Source organism: Trachypithecus francoisi, unplaced genomic scaffold (assembly GCF_009764315.1).
Source record: "Trachypithecus francoisi isolate TF-2019V2 unplaced genomic scaffold, Tfra_2.0 Contig01579, whole genome shotgun sequence".
NCBI lineage: Eukaryota > Metazoa > Chordata > Mammalia > Primates > Cercopithecidae > Trachypithecus > Trachypithecus francoisi.
The window spans coordinates 35,591,737-35,611,814 of record NW_022681442.1 but is presented as its reverse complement, the minus strand read 5'-3'; the positions used below and the strand labels follow the sequence as shown (position 1 = coordinate 35,611,814).

At 38.2% G+C, this 20,078-nt stretch overlaps 1 protein-coding gene across 3 annotated transcripts in view; it reads left to right on the top strand.

Moving 5' to 3' along the window:
* Nucleotides 1-20,078, top strand: part of ZNF518A (zinc finger protein 518A) — a 76,948-nt gene that overhangs the window by 36,064 nt on the left and 20,806 nt on the right. The window contains exon 7 of one of the 3 annotated variants that reach the window (XR_004431515.1): nt 1,226-1,260. The exons of the other annotated variants lie outside the window; for them this stretch is intronic. The gene's annotated coding sequence lies outside the window, so the exon portion shown is untranslated. Of the gene's footprint in view, nt 1-1,225; nt 1,261-20,078 lie in introns of those variants that run through there. 3 annotated transcript variants of the gene reach the window in all.

Sequence of the window (20,078 nt, the reverse complement as noted above, 5' to 3'; positions counted from 1 at the left end):
TTTCTAGGGTAGATGTATTTGTATAAAAATGAAGAGACTGTAAATGTAATGACAGTGGTTAGTGGGTAAAATAGGTCATTTGTGTGCTAAGAGTAATGCAACTTATGAAGGGATTAAAAATGAGATAGAGCAGAAATGCTGTGAGAAATTATGTGCAGGTTCGATGGGAAAAGGACTTAGATATAGTGATTTGAAATAGCTGTTAAGAAAAAGTAATAGAAGTTCTTGGGATGGGAGAAAATGGAGGTGAATTAAAAACAGAATATTATATATTAATTCCATACAACTTATCTTGATTTTAAAAAAATAAGATTCCTTTTCACCATTGACATCTACTTCCTTCCTTAACTTTGTTAACAGAGCCATTTGGGACATTCGCTCTGTTCTTTGCCTTAGCATCTTCTTAGGATCCTTGCTGTCAGCATATTTACCTTGACCCATTAGGGATCTCATCTAGCAAAACTTACTAGGGGGATATTTCAGGGTGCTGGTTGTTGCTAGTTCGCAGAGTATGGCATTAGTGGAAAATTTCCCCTATAATGGAGAGTTGAAATGGTTGAGTTTGATGTTTATTAATTTATGTATGCCTCGCTCAATAAGTGGAGAATTGAGAAGTAATTAGTATCTTGGAGGAAGTATTTTATGAAGTCATCTTTGAGGTGCTTTTTGACTAGTTTAACAAAGCTTCTGTTAATGCCTCCAATTTAGGAATCTTTTCTGTTTGAAAACAGAATAATTGTTACAAGAGTGGAAACTTTCAAGTAAATAGTGTGGAAAAAATATAATGTACATCAATTTTAGAAGTCATGGTTTTAGGAGATGCCAAGAATGTGCCCAATTTGAATACTTATTCCTAGTGAAGACATTTCTAACGTGTTAAAATAAGAATTTTTCCATATACTTTAAAGTGCTTAAACCAAAAGTGAGGGTTATGTTTTTGTGGCAGCTTTTGAAATACGTCTTTCAATTAAGGAGTGAAATGTTGCCTGCTATCATCAATTACATGATAAGCTATTGCTAATATCAAAGAATAGGAAAGCAAAATGAAAGTTAAATTTGGGAGAGAGACCAACATAATTGTAGATGACATGCTTTTAATATCTTGAAAGTTTAAAGGAGTACACTGAAAATTACCATTCCTTAACAATTAACAGTAATCAACAGGGAAACAATAAAAGAAGACCCATTTATTTGTTTTTTGAGCTGGAGTCTCACTCTTGCCTAGGCTGGAGTGCAGTGGCACAGTCTTGGCTCACTGCAGACTCCGCCTCCCGAGTTCAAGTGCTGCTCCTGTAGCTGGGATTACAGGTGCCCACCACGATGCCCAGCTAATTTTCATATTTTTAGCAGAGATGGGGTTTCACCATGTTGGCTAGGCTGGTGTCGAACTCCTGACCTCAAGTGATCCACCTGCCTTGGCCTCCCAAAGTGCTGGGATTATAGGCGTGAGCCACCACACCCAGCTGATAAGACCTGTGTATAATAAGAGGCACAAAGTAATACGAGCCTGCCAAAAAACAACAGCAAGCAAAAAAACAACAACAACAACAAAGCCAGACACCAAACCAAACCTGTAAGATGTAACTGGGAGATACATAGTATTTCTGAGTGGAAGACTAAATATACTCGCTTGGCAGATTAGATTTTTACAGCTTTGTCCCCCACCCCTACCCCTATTCCCCTCTTCCTCCAACAGAACTGTTCTACAGGGAGGATTGTGGTTTGGGCATTCATTGAGGAGCTGATTTCCCATTCTCTCAAACTGTTCCATAGCGTAAAGGTACAGAGGTTCTGTTCATTGGAGGATTGGAGTGAGCTTCAAAAACTGACTACACACCATTACAAGAGGCCTGAATTAGGGTTTTTCAGAGATACAGAACCAGTGTGAGAGATCTTGTCTTGAGGGAATTGGGTTATGTAATTATGGAGGCTGAGAAGTCCCACACTAGGCTGTCTGCTAGCTAGAGACCTAGTGATGGTGGTAGCATGACTCAGTCCAAGTCCAGAAGCTTCAGAACCAGGAAAACTGATGGTGTAACTCTCAGACTGACATAGAAGTCCTGAGAACCAAGGGGCCATGGGTGTAAGTCCCTGAATCCAAGTGCCTGAAAGCCTGGAGTTGTGATGTCCAAGGGCATGAGAATAAAGCTGTCTCAGCTCCTGGGGTATGCGGTTGGGGTTGAGGGGAGAAGATTCAGGGAAAGAATTAGTTTTTTCTCTTCCTTCTGTCCAGGCCAGGCTCCTAGCTGTTTGTATTGTGCCACAGTCACATTGAGGGCACATCTTCCCCATTCAGTCTAATGGCTCACATGCCAGTCTCTGAAAACTCTCTCACAGACACACCCAGAAATAATGGTTCACCAGTTCTCTAGGTGTTCCTTAATCCATTCAAGTTGACACTGAAAATTAACTCTCACAGGACCTGACTTTATTTGTAACAGACTTTAGAGTATTGTAGAAAACAGTAGAGCAGTCAGTAACAGTGGAGGTTGAGCAGTCAGTAACAGTGGAGGTTAAACAGTTGCCAGGTCATACCAACAGATAACCAGAAGCTTCAAGAACGGATCAGGGAGGCCAGGCACAGTGGCTCACGCCTGTAATCCCAGCACTTTGGGAGGCCGAGACGGGCGGCTCACGAAGTCGGGAGATCGAGACCATCCTGGCTAACACAGTGAAACCCTGTCTCTACTAAAAATACAAAAAATTAGCCGGGCGTGGCAGCATGCATCTGCAGTCCCAGCTACTCGGGAGGCTGAGGCAGGAGGATGGCGTGAACCCGGGAGGCGGAGCTTGCAGTGAGCTGAGATTGCATCACTGCACTCCAGCCTGGGCAACAGAGTGAGACTGTCTAAAAAAAAAAAAAAAAATCAGGGAAAGAGACAACCTAGATAAAACTACAGACATCCCTTGTCATCAGGAAGACTGTGCATACTGAAGGCTGTCATCTCAGAGGAGTGACCAGAGAGAACTTCTAAACTACAAGTTCCTGGCCAAATGCAGGGCAAACTTGTAAACTCCCTAAGTAGTGAAAGCAGTCTTCAAGCCATACATTAATTAGTCAAGCCAAGTCACTAAAGGGAAGATGATCAGTGTGTCAGTGTGCAGAGATCCTATGTTACCTAAAATGTCCAGTTTCAACCCAAAAATTGAGATATGCAAAGAAACAGAAAAGTATGTGTCCCATATGACAGAGAAATGTAGGAAATATAAAGTTGTTTTGAGGGATACCAAATTTAGGATAAATGCTAAACAGCTGTTATATGATCAGAGGCTGGGTGCAGTGGTTCATGCCTGTAATGCCAGCAGTTTGGGAGGCTGAGGTGGGTGGATCGCTTGAGGCCAGGAGTTTGAGACCAACCTGGCCAAAATGATGAAACCCCACCTCTACTAAAAATAAATTAGCCAGGCATGGTGTTGGGTGCCTGTAGTCCCAGCTACTCAGGAGGCTGAGGCAGGAGAATTGCTTGAGTCCAGGAGGCAGAGGTTGCAGTGAGCCAAGATCGTGCCGTTGCTCTCCAGCCTGGTAGACAGTGAGACTCCACCTCAAAATAAATAAATAAACCCAAAGAACTAAAGGAAGCCAGATGTAAAGAATTAAGGAAAGTATTCTAATGTCTCACCAAGTAGAGAACATAGAGAACTTTTTTTTAAGAACTAAATGAAAATTCTGAAGTTGAAAAGTACGATAACTACAATTTAAAAAGTTACTAGAAAGGCTCAATACTAGATTTGAGCTGGCAGAAGATAGAATCAGCAAACCTGCAGATAGATTAATAGAAGACATGCAACGTGAAACAGAAAAATAAGTTTGAAGAAAAAATGTTCCTCACACTATGTATACAAAAATGAACTCAAAGTGGATCATAGACCTAAATACAAGCAAAAACAAAAAATATAAACAAATATTTGTGATCATTCTCTAGGCAAAGCTTTCTTAGCTATTACACCAAAAACAACAACAAAAAAATGCAATAGATAATTTGTTTTAAAAGACAGCATTTTTATTACAGGAGATTGTAAAAGTAGGCTGTTTTATCTGTTTCAGATTAATTTCAAGTTAATTTCAATAGTGAAAAATTTGCTCTATATACTTTTCATTCTGCCATGCTGTTATTGTCACAAACTACATCTTTATAATAATTATGTGTCCATCAACATAGTTTTATAATTACGCAGTTTTAAAAATCAGATAGGAGGGAAGAACAAGAGTTACAAACAGATATACATTGTCTTGCTGCTCCAAAATCTGCCATGTAAAAGGCCCCATGCACAAGGGCAACGTGCTTATTCTGTTGGAGTCAGAGTGAGAGGCCCAGAGGTTGCACCTCACTTGGCTGCTCACTGGGTCTTGGATGCAGGGTTCAACCGCTTGGCCAATGGGAATGGTGTGCCAGGATCTGCTCCTTTATTTTATTTTTTGTTCACCACATGGGAATTGAGATGCACCCTTAAATAAAGCATTTGTCTTCCAAGTTAAAAGACTCTTTTATGTTTATTTGTGCTGGTGAATATATTTGTCTTTCCAGTGTTTTTTTTGTTTTGTTTTGTTTTTGTTTTTTTCTTCGTGTGGGTTCGAGTTGCTGTCTAGGGTTCTTTGGTTTTAGCTTGATACTCCATTTAGCTTTTTTTTTTTTCTTGTAGAGCAATTCTGCTAGCAACAAACTCAGTTTTTGTCTGTCTATGAATATCTTAATTTTTCTTTTTAAAAGAATAGCTTTGCTGGATATAGAATTTTTGGTTGATAGTTTTTTGTTTTTTGTTTTTTTAATTTTCCATTCAACACTGTTAATATGTCATTCCATTGCCTTCTGGCATCCGTGATTTCTAATGAGAAATCAGCTGTTAATTCTCCTGAGGTCCTTTGGATGTGATGACTCACTTCTTTCTCTCTTGCTGCTTTCAAGATTCTCTTTCTGTCCTTGTCTTTCAACAGTTTGATTATAATGTGCCAGTGTCCATATCTTTGAGTTTATGTTACTTGGAGGTTCTGGAGCTTTGTAGAATGGTAGATGAATGTTTTTCATTAAATTTCTTTTTTATTTCATTAAATTTGGGAGGTTTTCAGTTATTCAGATATTCTTTCTGATGAATTATCTTTTTTCTCTCTTTCTGAGACTCATCTTATGCGTATGCCGGTATTGTTACTGTTTATTTTAGAAAGGCAGGTTCTTGCTCTGTTGCCCAGGCTGGAGTGCAGTGGTACAGTCATAGCTCACTGCAACATTGAACTCCTAGGCTCAAGCATTCCTTCCACCACAACCTCCCAAATAGCCCAGCTAACTTTAAAAAAAATTTTTGTACAGATAGAATCTTGCTTGTTGCCCAGTCTGATCTTGAACTCTTGGCCTCCAGGGATCCTCCTACCTTGGTCTCCCAAAACACTGTGATTACAGGTGTGAGCCACTGTGTTTGGCCATATGCTGGTATTCTTGATGGTATCTTACAGGTCTTTCAGGCTCTGTTCATTTTTTGGTTTCATTTCTATTTCTCAGACTGTATGCCAACTGATCAGTCTTAGAGTTCACAGATTCTTTGTTTTGCCTGCTTACATCTACTGTTGAGCCCTTTTAGTGAATTTTTATTTCAGTTACTGTGCTTTTCAACTGTAGAATTTCAATTTGGTTCTTTTAATAATTTCTATCTCTTTGTTGATGTTCTCTTTCTGGTTGAGCTGTATTTCTCTTTAGTTCTTTAAATATGGTTTGTTTTAGTTCGTTGAACATACTTAAGATAACTGAGTTGAAGTCTTTGTTCAAAATGTACGATGCTTTAGGGAAAATTTCTGTTTATTGCTTTTTTCTCTGTGTATGGGTCATACTTTCCTCTTTACATATCTCATTTTTTTGTTGTTGAATAATTTAAAAGTGTGAATTTTGTAATGTGGCAACTGAAAATCAGATTCTCCCCTCCGATCTCTCAGGTTTGTTATTCTTACCGCATTTTGTACTTGTTGTCTAGTGACTTTTCTGAACTGATTTTGTAATGCTTGTATTCTTTGCCATTTGTGGCCATGAAAGTCTTTGTTCTGTGAGTTTAATGGTCAACTAATAAGTAGACAGAGATAAACTCTTGGAATGAATAAATCTTCCAGTGTTTGCTAAGGGACTTGTGTGTTTTCGTGACACATCTTCAACATTCAGCCAGGTGGCTTACAACTCTGCCTTCACCTTCAGCCTCCAGAGTGGCCATTGTGAGAGTTTAGGGCCTTCTCACGTCTTTTCTTAGCACACATATGGCCCTGGGCATGAGTGTGACCTTCTAAATTCTCAGGAATATGTTAAAGCTTTCCAAAGTCCCTGTGGACATCTCATTTCCCAGGCTTTTCTTCCAAGCTTTTTGGTTATTCTATTGCCTGTCCCAGTTGTTGTCTGTCACCCCAGGCAGCAGCAATTAAAGCATTTGCCTGCTAATATTTTAAACATTACCCCTAGTTAGCAACTTTAGCTCTGGACCAACTCCAAGTTAGGCAAAATAAAGACAGGCCTTCTGAGCTGGTCTTCCAGGGAGCCACCAGACAGGTCGGTATAAATAGTTAAAGTGTTTTGTGATTGAAGTCTGTTCTTCCTCTAGTACTGGGAATGAGGGCTGTTATTTTCAGGGCTGTTGCTGAGGTAAGGAGTGGAGAATGAGACTGGAGTAACTTAAAATACCACAAAGCTGTTGTTCTGAGATTCAGCCATTTTTCTTGGGTAAGCATTTCCTGGGATGCTGAAAGCTTTTGATTAGTTTCTAAAGTTCCAAAAAAGTTGATTCTGACAGTTTCTTTGCCAGACTTTTAATTGCTTTTATGTTAGGGCAGTTTCAAAGTCTTTACTCTGCTGTTTTCACTGACACCACATTATAGATAAATTTAACTTCATTGAAATTTGAAAAAAATTATTGCTTTAATGGATATCATCAAGAAAGTGAAGACAACCCACAGATTGGGAAGAAATATTGTATATCATACATCTGATTATGCATTTTAATTTAGAATAATGAACCCTTACAACTTAGAAGACATGTAACCCAATTTAAAGTGGGCAAAAGATCTGAATAGCATTTCTCTAAAGAGGACATGCAGATGGCCAAAAAGCACCTGAAAAGATGCTCAACATCATTAGTTATTAGGGAAATGAAAACCAAGATCACGTGAGATACCACTTTATACCCTCTTGGATGGGTGTTGAGAAAATAAAAACCCAGGTGATGAGGCCAGGAAGAGTTTGGAACCCTTATACACTGTTGGGAAAGCAAAATGGTACAATCATCTCAGAAAACAGTATGGGACTTTCTCAATAGGTTAAATGTAATGTTACCCTGTGGCCCAGAGCTGCTTCTCCTAAGTGTATACCCCAAATAATTTAGAACAGGTGTTCACACAAAAATTTATACAAGGAGGTTCGTAGCAGTATTATTCATAGTGGCGTAAAGTGGAAATAACCCAAAGTCCATCAACTGATGAATATACAAATAAATGTGATATATATGTACAATTGAATATTATTCAATCATAAAAATAAATGAAGTAGTAATTTATGCTACAACTTGGATGAATGTTGGAAACGTTAGGTTAGGTGAAGGAAGCCAGTAACAAAAACATATGAGTTCATTCATATGAAATGTCAACAGCGGGCGCATTTAGAAAGAATGAAAGTAGATTAGTAGTGGTTGCTTAGAGCTAAAAGCGTTTAAAGGAAATACATAGGGGACTGCTAAAGGACAGGGAGTGATAAAAATGTTCTAAAATTGTGATAGTTGTGTAATTCTGGGAATTTACTAAGAAATCATTGAAGTATACATTTTATATGTGTGAATTATATGGTATGCAAATGATATCTTAGTAACTCACACAGAGACACGTATAATGTGGGACACCATTAAGGGCAACATACGTGTAATGAAAAGTTTTTTAAGTAGTCAAATAATGACTAGAAACTTCCCAAGTTTGGTGAAAAACATATTTCCAGAAGTTCAACATACTCCAAGTAGGATAAATGCAGAGATTCATAAGTAGACATGTTATCATCAGAATGTTGAAAGACAGAAAAAAAAATCTTGAAATTATCATGAGAAAAATGATGCATGGAATCCCCAATAAGATTGATAGTTGACTTCTCAGCAAAACCAAGGAGGCTAAAGAGAAGTGGATAACATATTCAAAGTTTTGAAAGAGAAACAAAACTGTCTTTCAAAATTGAAAGCAAAATGGATATTTCAAATAAGCAAAATGAGAATTCATTGGTTGCAAACCTACCTTTCAGCAAATACTGAAAGTTTTAAAACTGAAAGCAAATGACACCAGACAATAATTTGAATTCACAGGAAAAAAGAAAGACATTACATAAAAGTAACTAAGTATAAAAGAGAATATAATTGCATCTTCATTTTCCTTTCTCTTATTAAAAGGCAATCAAATAAAGCATTATGCATATCATTGTATTTTGGGGCCAATAATGGAAACGTTGTAACAATACAAGGAAAGTAGATGGGAACAAAGCTATTTTGCAGTAAGGAAATGACACCAGATAGTAACTCAAATTCACAGGAGGAAGTGAAAAAAGTCATAATAGTAAATAAGAAGGCTCATATGAAAAACTATAAACACGTACTTGTTCTTTTTAAAATTACCTTTAAAAGACAAAAAAATTATATAGTAAGTATAACAATTTATTCTTGGGTTTGTAACATGTAAACCTATTGTGTATAACAATAATAGGGTGGGGGAGGGAATAGAGCCATATAGTAGTAAAGTTTTGATATTTCACTGGAATTAAGTTTGTATTTATCTGAAGTAGATTCTGATAAAGATGCATATTAGAAGCTCTAGAGCAACCACTAAGAAAATTCCTCAAAACATCATTAAAGGAATTAAAATTTGTTTTAAAATAGCCAAAGAAGACGGTAAAGGAGAAACAAATTAACAAAAAAAGAATGAGACCTATAAAAAATAAAAGCACACTGGTAGACATAAATCCAACCATGTTAATATAACATTAAATGTGAATGGATTAAACAGTCCAATCAAAAGACAGAAATTTTTTCAGACTGGATAAGTAACATTCATATGCAGTAAACTCGCCATGTTTGTAGGTTCTACATCTGCAGATTCAATCAATCATGGATCAGAAATGTAGTCGGGCATATGATGGTTGTGTCTGAACATGTGCAGACTTTTTTTCTTATTTCCTAAACAATACAGTATAACAACTATTTAGATAACATTTGCATTGTGTTAGATATTATAAGTAATCTGGAGATTAAAGTATAGAGGAGGATATTTGTAGGTTATATGTGAATACTATGCCATTTTTACATAAGGGACTTGAACATCCGTAATTTTGGTTTCCACAAGAGGTCCTAGAACCTCTTGGTGGCTAGCCCCCATGGAGGCTAAGAGAGAACTGTATATTATGGAAATTGGCAGCTGATACAAACCAGGGCTTTTTATAACCCCTGACCGAGAGAGCTGATTTCACCAGCACCCTCTGTGGAGATCACAGTTCTAGTTTTTGTCCCTTGGATCTGAACAAATCATTCTGTCTACAGGAGTTACACTTTAGACTCGAAGATATTCATAGGTTGAAATTTTAAAAATGGAGAAACATGTTGTCTCAGTCATTTTGGGCTGCCATAACAAAATACCATAGACTGAGGGGATGAAACAACAAAAATGTATTTTCAAAAAACATTACTAGATATAAAGAGGGAAATTTTATAATAATAAAAGTGTCAACTCATCAGGAAGCTATAATAATTTTAAACACATATGCATCAAATAACAGTACCACAAAATCCATGAAGCAAAAACTGACAATGGAAGGGCGAAGTAGACAAAGAATAATAGTTGGGGACTTTGATACTCCACTTTGCATAAATGAATAAAATAACAAAAGATTGGCAAGGAAATAGAAAACTTGAACAGCACTAAAAAGCAACTAGTTCTACTGTATCTGTGAAATCCACTCCAAAACAGCAGAATAGATAATTCTTTTCCAAAGTACATGGAACATTCTCCAGGATATACCATATAAAACAAGTCTCAATGAATTTGAGAGGATGGGAATGATACAAAGTGTGTTCTCCAGTCACAATAGAATTAAATTAGAACTTAAAAACAAAGAAAATTTTGACAATTCATAAATATATGGCAATTGAACAATACTCATAAATAATCAATGAGTCAAATAACAAACTCTCTTGAGGTTAATAAAGAAAAAACCTACCAAATCTTGTGAGATGTGACTAAAGCAGTGCTTGGAGGGAAATTGATGTCTGTGAGTACATTTAAAAAATAAAAAAACTTAGTGCCACAGAACTGTACACTTAAAAATGGCTAAAATGGTAAATTTTATGAATATTTACCACAATAAACAAGAAGAAAGATTTAAAATTAATAACATAACTTTATACCTTAAGGAACAAGAAAAAAAGAGCAAATTAAACCCAAAGCAAGCAAAAGGAAGAGAATCATAAAAATGAGGTGGAAGGAAATTGCATTGAGAATAGCTAATAGAGAACATTAGGGAAACCAAAATTTGGTTCTTATCAAAGGTCAACAAAATCGACAAGGTTTAGTTGGACTGGCTGAGAAAATAAAGAGAGAAGACTCAAATTACTAAAATCAGAATGAAAGAGTGGACAATACTACTGCTCTTGAAAAATGAAAATGAATCTAAGGGAATGCTATGAACAATTGACTGCCCAGTAATTAGATGACCTAGATGAAATTTACAAATCCCTAGAAAGATACAAAAACTATTACAAAAATGGCTCAAGAGGAAATATAAAATCAGAAGAAACCTATGGCAAGTAAGGTATTGAAATTATTCCCCCAAAATTGTAAGAAAAACCCAGGTTTAGATGACTTCAGAATCCATTAGTAAACTCTACCAAAAAAAATCATAGATAGATAGATGGATAGATGATAGATAGATAGAAGAAAGATAGATAGGTAGGTAGGTAGGTAGGTAGGTAGATAGATAGATAGATAGATAGATAGATAGATAGATCCCAAATGCATATACTGGTGCCTTAACCTCCAATTAAGGTATTAGGATGTGGGACCTCAGGGAGATACTTAAGTTTAGGTGAGGTCATGAAGATAGAGCCCTCACAGTGGAATTATTGCCCTTATAAGAAGAGGAAGAGACACCAAAATTTTTTTTCTCTGCCATGAGGATACAACAGGAAGTCACCATTTGTAAGACAGGAAGAGGGGCCTCACTAGAACCCATCTATCCTGGCCACCTGGTCTCAAACTTCCCAGCTTCCACAACTGTGGGAAATAAATGCCTGTTGTTTGAGCCACTCAGTCTACAATATTTTGTTATACCTCCCAGAGCTGACTAAGAAATGTACACTTCCCAACTCATTCTATGAGGCAAGACAAGACATCTAAAGAAAGTTTCCTTATGAATATAGATGCAATAAAAACTAGTAAATCAAGCCTGGGGACATATAAAAATAAATCACTGCAAGACATTAGTATCTGGGCCACCACTTTGTACTTGGGGCAATTCATGCCTTACATACCCACAGGATAGGTTCTCATTGTCTGCTGGGTAATGAGTAATCTGGTCCCAAAACCTCGTCTTTACTTCCTGCTTTATTGGACTACTTTAGGTACTAACTCTGTCAATTGGGTCTTCTGGATAAGATGCTGACATGGAGTTTGGAATGCAAGAGGTTTATTGGACAGTAATTCTTGGGAAAATTTAAAGGGGAGGGAGGATAATTGAGTAAGAAAAGCCTGCAAACCATAAGGCAGGTCTGATAACTGGGGAAAGAAAGGGGTTGGTGAGTGGAAACTGCACTGGTTATAGAGAGTCTCAGATTGTCATGCATCTCATATACAGTCAGCCAACCCAATGGGTATTTCAGGTCACAGTCTGTCTTTTAGAAGAATTCCATGTTGATCAAAAATGTAGACTGAAGGGTACTCAGGAAGACCTTATATTTGGCTTGAATCCTGAGACAGATTCTGAAAGCCCTAATAGCTAGAGGCTGTCAACCTAATTGCACTCCTTGCAGTTGTATTACAAGTCCTCCCTCCCTCCCTCCCTCCCTCCTTCCCTTCCTTCCTTCCTTCCTTCCTTCCTTCCTTCCTTCTTCCTTCCTTCCTTCTTCCTTCCTCCTTCCTTTCTTTTGTTTTTTTAGAGATAGGTCTTACTCTGTCTCTCAGGCTGGAGTGCAGTGCGATCATTGTAACCTCAAATTCCTGGGCTCAAGCAATCCTTCTGCCTTCTGAGCAGCTAGGACTTCAGGTGCATGGTACCCTGCCTGGTTATTATTATTTTTTAAGTTTTTGTAGAGACAGGGTCTACGTTGCCCAGGCTGTCTCAGACTCCTGGCTTCAAGTGATCCTCCCTGCCTTGGCTTCCCAAAGCACTGTTATAGATGTGAGCCACTACACTCAGCCTATAAATTTTTTCTTGAAGGGAGATCCAAGCTGTACACTTCCGTGAATGCCACACTATAGGGCAATATCAAGTAGTACAACATTTATGTAATTGGAGTCCCAGAAAAGGAGAAAATGGAGAAAAAAAATTTGAAGCAATAATAACAAATTTTTCCCTAAATTTTATGAAAATGATAAACCTAAAGGTCCAGGAAGCTACCTGAAGCCCAAGCAGGAAAAGCATAAAGAAAACCATCCCAAACACATCATGATCATATTTCTGGCTGAGTGCCTATAATCCCAGTATTTTGAGAGACTGAGATGGGAGGATCACTTGAGCCAGGAGTTTCAGACTACCTCGGAAACATAGTGAGACCTTGGCTCTACAAAAAACAAAACAAGGGTGGGCACAATGGCTCATGCCTGTAATCCCAACACTGGGAAGCCAAGGCAGGCAGATCACCTGAGGTCAGGAGTTTGAGACCAGCCTGGCCAACATGGTGAAACTCCATCTCTACTAAAAATACAAAAACTAGCTGGGTGTGGTGGCAGGCACCTGTAATCCCAGCTACTCAGGCGGCTGAGGCAGGAGAATCACTTGAACCCAGGAGACAGAGGTTGCAGTGAGCTGAGATTGTGCCACTGCACTCCAGCCTCGGCGACAGATCAAGACTCTGTCTCAAAACAAACGAAAAACAATAAAAACAACTTAGCTGGGTGTAGTTGTGCATGCCTGTAGTCCCAGCTACTTCAGTGGCTGCAGTGAGAGAATACTCGAGCCCACGAGGTTGAGGCTGCACTGAGCCATGATCATGCCACACTGCACTCCAGCCTGGGCAACAGAGTGAGTCTCTGTCTCAAAACAAAAACAAAAACAAAAAACACATCACATTTCTGAAAGCAAGTGATAAAAATTTAACAGAAGCCAGAGGAAGAAAGTACACATATGTATTGAGAAGCAAAGATAAGAGTTACTGCAGACTTACATCAGACACTATGCAATTCAGAAGATAGTGGAATGATATTTTTAAAATATTGAAGGGAAAAATAAGTCATCCTAGAATTCTATGTCTAGTGAAATCATGTTTTAAGAATGAAGACAAAATGAAGATATGAGTCCAGCATTATCCTGATACTAAAATTTGATGAAGACATTGTAAGTAAACTACAGACCAGTGTTCCCTATGGATGTCTATGTAAAAATCCTTAATATATTAGCATTAAAAACCCAGCAATATATAAAATGGATGCTGTATGTTAAGTAGGGTTTACTCCAGGCAAGAAAAATAAAATATTCACAATACATATGTCTGTCAAGGGACTTGTATCTAGAAAATATAACATTTTTACCATTTAATGAAAAGACAACCTAATTTTAAAAAAATGACAAAGGATTTGAACAGATTCCTCAAAAAAGAGGATATATGGGCACATGAAAAGATACTCAATATCATTAATCATCAAAAAATGCTAATTAAAGCCACGATAAGATACTACTACACAGCTAGTAGAATGGCTAAAATTAAACTGACAATATCAAGTACTGATAAGGGTGTGAAGAAACTGAACTCTCATACATTGCTGAGGTCCCCATAGAGTTTATCCAAAGTACATCCACTTTGTAAACATTTTGGCAGTTTCTTATAAACATGTACTTTCTCTTTGACCCAGGGTTATAGTCCTAGATACTTTTTCTAAGAGGAATGAAAACACAAACACTTCCACACAGAAGCTAACATACATACTGACAGACATACAGCAGGCTCAATAAATGTTCACTGGTTGAATGAAAAAAATAACACTTTTGAACTTTTTACAATTCTTCTTCTTCCTCCTCCTCCTCCTCCCCTTCTTCCTCCTCCTCCTCCTCCTCCTCCTCCTCCTCTTCTTCTTCTTCTTCTTCTTCTTCTTCTTCTCCTCCTTCTTCTCCTCCTCCTCCTTCTCTTCCTCCTCCTCCTCCCTTTTTTTTCTTCTTTCTTTCATTTCTTTTTCTTTTTCTTTCTTTCTTTTTTTTTTTGACATGGAGTCTTGCTCTGTAGCTCAGGCTGGAGTGCAGTGGCACAATCTCAGCTCACTGCAACCTCTGCCTCCTGGATTCAAGCAGTTCTCCTGACTTGGCCTCCTGAGTAGCTGAGATTACAGGCACCTGCCATCATGCCTGGCTGATTTTTAGTAGAGAGAGTTTCACCGTGTTGACCAGGTTGGTCTCGAACTCCTGATCTCAGGTGATCTGCCTGCCTTGGCTTCCCAAAGTGCTGGTTATACAGGCATGAACCATAGCACCTGGCTTTTTTTTTTTTTTTTTTTTTTTTTTTTTGTAGAGCTGAGGTGTTGCTATGTTGCCCAGTCTGGTCTCAAATTCCTGAATTCAAGTGATCCTCTGCCTTGGCCTCCCAAAGTGCTAGAATTACAGGTGTGAGCCACTGCACCCAGCCTTGAGCTTTTTTTTTTTTTTCTTTTTTTTTCTTTTTTATATTTTAAGTTCTAGGGTACGTGTGCACAACACGCAGTTTGTTACATATATATACGTGTGCCATGTTTGTTTGCTGCACCCATTAACTCATCATTAGCATTAGGTATTTGTCCTAATGCTATCTCTCCCCCATCTCCCCACCCCACAATAGGTCCCAGTGTGTGATGTTCCCTGCCTGTGTGCAAGTATTCTTATTGTTCACTTCCCATCTATGAGTGAGAACATGCGGTGTTAGAATTTCTGTCCTTGCAATAGTTTGCTCAGAATGATGGTTTCCATCTTCATCCATGTCCCTACAAAGGACATGAACTCATCCTTTTTATGGCTGCATAGTATTCCATGGTGTATATGTGGCACATTTTCTTAATCCAGTCTATCATTGATGGACATTTGGGTTGGTTTCAAGTCTTTGCTATTGTGAATAGTGCTGCAGTAAACATACGTGTGCATGTGACTTTAGAGTAGCATGATTTATAATCCTTTGGGTATATACCCAGTAATGGGATTGTGGGGTCAAATGCTATTTCTAGTTCTAGATCCTTGAGGAATTGCCACACTGTCTTCCACAATGGTTGAAAAGCGTTCCTATTTCTCCACATCCTCTCCAGCACCTGTTGTTTCCTGACTTTTTTTTTTTTTTTTTGAGTTGGAGTCTCAGTCGCCCAGGCTGGAGTGCGGTGGTGCAATCTCAGCTCACTACAAGGTCCACCTCCTGGGCTCACGCCATTCTCCTGCCTCAACTTTCTGAGTAGCTGGGACTACAGGTGCCTGCCACTACGCCTGGCTAATTGTTTTTTGTATTTTTAGTAGAGACGGGGTTTCACTGTGTTAGCCAGGATGGTCTCGATCTCCTGACCTCGTGATCCGCCCATCTCGGCCTCCCAAAGTGCTGGGATTACAGGCATAAGCCACTGTGCCCAGCCTGTTTCCTGACTTTTTAATGATCGCCATTCTCACTGGTGTGAGATGGTATCTCACTGTGGTTTTGATTTGTATTTCTCTGATGACCAGTGATGATGAGCATTTTTTTCATGTGTCTGTTGGCTGCATAAATGTCTTCTTTTGAAAAGTGTCTGTTCATATCATTTGACCACTTTTTGATGGGGTTGTTTGATTTTTTCTTGTAAATTTGTTGAAGTTTTTGTAGATTCTGGATATCAGCCCTTTGTCAGTTGGGTAGATTGCAAAAATTTTCTCCCATTCTGTAGGTTGCCTGTTAACTTGGATGGTAGTTTCTTTTGCTGTGCAGAAGCTCTTTAATTAGATCCCATTTGTATATTTTGGCTTTTGTCGCCGTTGCTTTTTGGTGATTTAGTCATGAAGTCCTTGCCCATGCCTATGTCCTGAATGATATTGCCTAGATTTTCTTCTAGGGCTTTTATGGTTTTAGGTCTAACATTTAAGTCTTAATCCATCTTGAATTAATTTTTGTATAAGGTATAAGGAAGGGATCCAGTTTCAGCTTTCTACATATGGCTAGCCAGTTTTCCCAGCACCATTTATTAAATAGGGAATCCTTTCCCCATTTCTTGTTTTTGCCAGGTTTGTCAAAGATCAGATGGTTGTAGATGTGTGGTGTTATTTCTGAGGCCTCTGTTCTGTTCCATTGGTCTATCTCTCTGTTTTGGTACCAGTACCATGCTGTTTTTTTTTTTACTGTAGCCTTGTAGTATAGTTTGAAGTCAGGTAGCATGATGCCTTCAGCTTTGTTCTTTTGGCTTAGGATTGTCTTGGCAATGTGGGCTCTTTTTTGGTTCCATATGAACTTTAAAGTAGTTTTTTCCAATTCACGATATTTATTCTTCCTATCCATGAGCATGGAATGTTCTTCCATTTGTTTGTGTCCTCTTTTATTTCATTGAGCAGTGGTTTGTAGTTCTCCTTGAAGAGGTCCTTCACATCCCTTGTAAGTTGGATTCCTAGGTATTCTCTTTGAAGCTATTGTGAATGGGAGTTCACTCATGATTTGGCTCTCTGTCTGTTATTGGTGTATAGGAATGCTTGTGATTTTTGCACATTGATTTTGTATCCTGAGACTTTGCTGAGGTTTCTTATCAGCTTAAGGAGATTTTGGGCTGAGACAATGGGTTTTCTAAATACACAATCATGTCATCTACAAACAGGGACAATTTGACTTCCTCTTTTCCTAATTGAATACTCTTTATTTCTATCTTGCCTGATTGACCTGCCAGAACTTCCAACACTGTGTTGAATAGGAGTGGTGAGAGAGGGCATCCCTGTCTTGTGCCAGTTTTCAAAGGGAATGCTTCTAATTTTTGCCCATTCAGTATGGTGATGACTGTGGGTTTGTCATAAATAGCTCTTATTATTTTGAGATACATTCCCTCAATACCTAGTTTATTGAGAGTTTTTAGTATGAAGGGCTGTTGAATTTTGTCAAAGGCCTTTTCTGCATCTATTGAGATAATCATGTGGTTTTTGTCTTTGGTTCTGTTTATATGAGGGCTTACATTTATTGATTTGTGTATGTTGAAGCAGCCTTGCATCCCAGGGATGAAGCCCACTTGATCATGGTGGATAAGCTTTTTGATATGCTGCTGGATTCGGTTTGCCAGTATTTTATTGAGGATTTTTGCCTCGATGTTCATCAGGGATATTGGTCTAAAGTTCTTTTTGTTGTGTCTCTTCCAGGCTTTGGTAGCAGGATGATGCTGGCCTCATAAAATGTGTTAGGGAGGATTCCCTCTTTTTCTATTGACTGGAATAGTTTCAGAAGGAATGGTACCACCTCTTCTTTGTACCTCTGGTAGTATTCAGCTGTGAATCCATCTGCTCCTGGAATTTTTTTTTTTTTTGGTTGGTGGGCTACTAATTATTGCTTCAATTTCAGAGCCTGTTATTGGTCTATTCAGGGGTTCAACTTCTTCCTGGTTTAGTCTTGGGAGGGTGTATGTGTCCAGGAATTTATCCATTTCTTCTAGATTTTCTAGTTGATTTGCATAGAGGTATTTATAGTATTCTCTCATGGTAGTTTGTATTTCTGTGGGATCAGTGGTGATATCCCCTTTATCATTTTTTGTTGCATCTATTTGATTTTTCTCTCTTTTCTTGTTTATTAGTCTTGCTAGTGGTCTATCAATTTTGTTGATCTTTTGAAAACACCAACTCCTGGATTCATTGATTTTTTGAAGGGTTTTTTGTGTCTCTATTTCCTTCAGTTCTGCTCTGATTTTAGTTACTTTTTGCCTTCTGCTAGCTTTTGAATGTGTTTGCTCTTGCTCCTCTAGTTCTTTTAATTGTGATATTAGGATGTTGATTTTAGATTTTTCCTGCTTTCTCTTGTGGGCATTTAGTGCTATAAATTTCCATCTACACACTGCTTTAAATGTGTCCCAGAGATTCTGGTACATTGTATCTTTGTTCTCATTGGTTTCAAAGAACATCTTTATTTCTGTCTTCATTTTGTTATTTACCTGGTAGTCATTGAGGAGCAGGTTGTTCAGTTTCCATGTAGTTTTGTGGTTTTGAGTGAGTTTCTTAATCCTGAGTTCTAATTTGATTGCACTGTGGTCTGAGAGACAGTTTATTGTGATTTCTGTTCTTTTACGTTTGCTGAGGAGTGCTTTACTTCCAACTATATGGTCAATTTTGGACTAAGTGCAATGTGGTGATGAGAATAATGTATATTCTGTGGATTTGGGGTGGAGAGTTCTGTAGATGTCTATTAGGTCTGCTTGGTTCAGAGCTGAGTTCAAGTCCTCAATATCCTTGTTAACCTTCTGTCTCGTTGATCTGTCTAATATAGATAGTGGGGTGTTAAAATCTCCCATTATCATTTTGTGGGAGCCTAAGTCTCTTTGTAGGTCTTTAAGGACTTGCTTTCTGAATCTGGGTGCTCCTGTATTGGGTGCATATATATTTAGGATAATTAGCTCTTCTTATTGAATTGATCCCTTTACTGTTATATAATGGCCTTCTTTGTCTCTTTTGATCTTTGTTGGTTTAAAGTCTGTTTTATCAGAGACTAGGATTGCAACCCCTGCTTCTTTTTGCTTTCCATTTACTTGGTAGATCTTCCTCCATCCCTTTATTTTGAGGCTATGTGTGTCTCTGCATGTGAGATGGGTCTCCTGAATACAGCACACTGATGGGTCTTGACTCTTTATCTAATTTGCCAGTCTGTGTCTTTTAATTGGAGCATTTAGCCCACTTACATTTAGGGTTAATATTGTTATATATGAATTTGATCCTGTCATTATGATGTTAGCTGGTTATTTTGCCCGTTAATTGATGCAGTTTCTTCCTAGCATTGATGGTCTTTACACTTTGGCATGTCTTTGCAGTGGCTGGTACCGGTTGTTCCTTTCCATGTTTAGTGCTTCCTTCAGGGGCTCTTGTAAGGCAGGCCAGGTGGTGACAAAATCTCTCAGCATTTGCTTGTCTGTAAAGGATTTTATTTCTCCTTCTCTTATGAAGCTTAGTTTGGCTGGATATGAAATTCTGGGTTGAAAATTCTTTTCTTTAAGAATGTTGAATATCAGCCCCCACTCTCTTCTGGCTTGTAGAGTTCCTGCTGAGAGATCTGCTGTTAGTCTGATGGGCTTCCCTTTGTGAGTAACCTGACCTTTCTCTTTGACTGCCTTTAACATTTTTTCCTTCATTTCAACCTTGGTGAATCTTACAATTATGTGTCTTGGGGTTGCTCTTCTTGAGGAATATCTTTGTGGTGTTCTCTGTATTTCCTGAATTTGAATGTTGGCCTGCCTTGCTAGGTTGGGCAAGTTCTCCTGGATAATATCCTGAAGAGTGTTTTCCAGCTTGGTTCCATTCTCCCCATCACTTTCAGGTACACCAATCAGATGTAGGTTTGGTCTTCTCACATAGTCCCATATTTCTTTGGAGACTTTGTTTGTTTCTTTTTACTCTTTTTTCTTGAAGCTTCTCACTTCCTTTCATTAATTTCATCTTCAATCACTGATACCCTTTCTTCCACTTGATCAAATTGGCTGCTGAAGATTGTGCATGCATCACATAGTTCTCATGCCATGGTTTTCAGCTCCATCAAGTCCTTAAAGGTCTTCCCTACACTGTTTATTCTAGTTAGCCATTTGTCTAATCTTTTTTCAAGGTTTTTAGCTTCCTTGAAATGGGTTCAAACATCCTCCTTTAGCTCAGAAAAGTTTGTTATTACTGACCTTCTGAAGCTTACTTCTGTCAATTCGTCAAAGTCATTATCCATCCAGCTTTGTTCTGTTGCTGGCAAAG